General features: G+C 32.2%; 1 protein-coding gene across 2 annotated transcripts in view; it reads right to left on the bottom strand.

The window, feature by feature from the left end:
- Positions 1–1,849: 1,849 nt before the first annotated feature.
- Positions 1,850–2,500, bottom strand: part of LOC101885776 (uncharacterized) — a 7,037-nt gene continuing 6,386 nt past the window's right edge. For both annotated transcript variants that reach the window (XM_073949273.1, XM_073949274.1), the window contains one exon: positions 1,850–2,500. This exon is cut by the window's right edge and continues 722 nt beyond it. The gene's annotated coding sequence lies outside the window, so the exon portion shown is untranslated.

The raw sequence follows: 2,500 nt of genomic DNA, 5'->3' as shown, positions 1-2,500 counted from the left end.
TGTTATTTTATTACAATTCTTTGAAAACTTTGTTTATTTAAGTGAAACAGGACTCATTCTAGTATTATACTAATATTTATAATACAAAATATATTAATGGGCTTATAATTATTAATTTGACTACATTTTAAACCATTTTATTTAAATGAGCCAAAACACAATAGTATAATAATAACTAGTATGAAATATAATAATAGGCTTTTTGTTATTAATTTTAATGCAGTTTTACAGCTTAATTTTATTAAAGTGAACCAGGACACATTTTAGCATTATAATAATAATAAATATAATAATGAGATTATTTATTATTAATTTTAGTACATTTTAAACCTTTTTATTGAAATGAGCCAAAACACATTCAAGTATAATAATAATAATAATACAGTGAAATATAAGCTTTTTATTAATAAATGTATAAAATTTGTGAACTGTTTATTTCAAAACATGTTTTTTATTTAAATTTTAATATTCAAAGCCAATGATGTTTTAGTTTAATGCACATCTATAGTGTTGTGTTGAAGCTGCCGATACACTGAATAATGTCTAACACTTGTAAATATTAAACGACGGTTAATTAATGCACGATCTAATGGAGCATTATGTAAAGCGTTGAGTCTTAAACTGCTGATGCGCTGAATAATGTCTGACGTTGTTTGGTTCACATCAATATTTGAATGTTTTCCTCTGGGTTTCATCAAAAACAGAAACTCAGAGCTTTGGAAGATTACGAGGGCTTATAAATACAGAGATGTATAAAGTTTCCATTGATTAAATGAATCATGGCAGTTTCAGCATGAGCGTCTGCGTAATCAGAGATCTTTATATGAGGCTTCTCTCTGCCTGAAACTATACGCAGCGCTGTGGTTTCCGTCTTTAAACTCAGCTTCAGATGGTCTGTGAGCTTCTGAACACCACAGAGACGAGAAACCAGCAGACGACAGCGACATTATACACAACAGCACGCAAATAATCAGCAGAGATCCGTTATAGCAGCATCTGCATGCGTAGTACAATATACAATAGATCAATTACAGTGCACTCATAACCAATATAGAGTTATAAAATTAACATCGCATTTAATGATGCACAGAAACCTGATCAAACATTAACATCCTTCAGCTCATTTATTTACAACACAACAGATCATCCTGAACAGATCATTTATAGCAGCATCTGCATGCACACTGTAACATGCCTTCGCTAACTCAAATAAAATTGAGACTTGTGTTGTGAATGCTGAAGCCTGTTTATAAGCTGCACGTTTAAAGATATAACAACATCTATAATGAATATGAATGCAAAATTTAATATGCAGATTACATTTGCGTTTAATAATGCAAAGAAAAAATCAAACGACCACAGCACTTCAGCTCGTCTATCTACAACACAACAGAGGAGATATGCATAGTATAATATATCCATATATACAATTGTAGTCAGAATTATTTGCCCCCCTGTTTATTTTCCCCCCCAATTTCTGTTTAACAGAGAGATTTGTTCTTCAACACATGGGGCTAATAATATTGATCTTAAAAGGGAAATAAATCAAATCAGACTTTCCCCAGAAGAACAAATATTATCAGACACACTGTGAACATTTCCTCAATCTGAGAAACATCATTCGGGAAATATTTAAACAAGAACAAACAAATAAAAGGGGGCGAATAATTCTGACTTCAACTGTATATAAGAGCAAATAATCAGGAACTAAAGATCCTTTATAGCAGCGTCTGCATGCATATTAAAATATACAATAGATCAATTATGAATATGAATGCGGTATTTTAAAATGACCTTTGCATTTAATGATGCACTAAAAAACAGAAATCAAAGACTGACAACCTTCAGCTCATTTATAGCTAAAGATCATTTATTATATATGCCTCCACACTGTAATGTGCAATAGTTCATGCAAATAACAATATTAATAAACAACAGAATTGAGACTGTTATGATGTGAATGCTGTTTAAAGATCGAATGCCCTATAAAAGGAATAAATATGAATGCAGGATTACAACTGCATTTAATGATACAGAAAAATCTAAATATCACAGCACTTCAGCTTATCTATTCACAACACAACAGACTGAACTGCAGAAGATCAGCTACAGCAGCGTCTGCACGCATGACATATACAGCAGTTCAGTTACAGACAGAGCAGGGAGACAATCAATAAAGATGAATGCTGGATTTCAAAACATTGATATTAATCACACACACACACACACACACACACACACACACACACACACACACACACACACACACACACACACACACACACACACACTGTAGACGATATCCAGTAGTGAGCAGCTTCTGTATTCTGTGTTTAGTGTTTATGTGTGGTGCTGAACTGCATTATGGGATGTTGATCTGCTCTGTCCACTTCTGATGTTGTAAATTCAACTCTACAGTTTAACAAAGTGACTTTTATAGACATTTGAGTAATAATATAATGTATAATCAATAATATCTGGAGGAATAAGTGTGTAAAAC

Source organism: Danio rerio, chromosome 1 (assembly GCF_049306965.1).
Source record: "Danio rerio strain Tuebingen ecotype United States chromosome 1, GRCz12tu, whole genome shotgun sequence".
Classification (NCBI taxonomy): Eukaryota; Metazoa; Chordata; class Actinopteri; order Cypriniformes; family Danionidae; genus Danio; species Danio rerio.
This window is presented reverse-complemented; position numbering and strand designations above follow the sequence as displayed.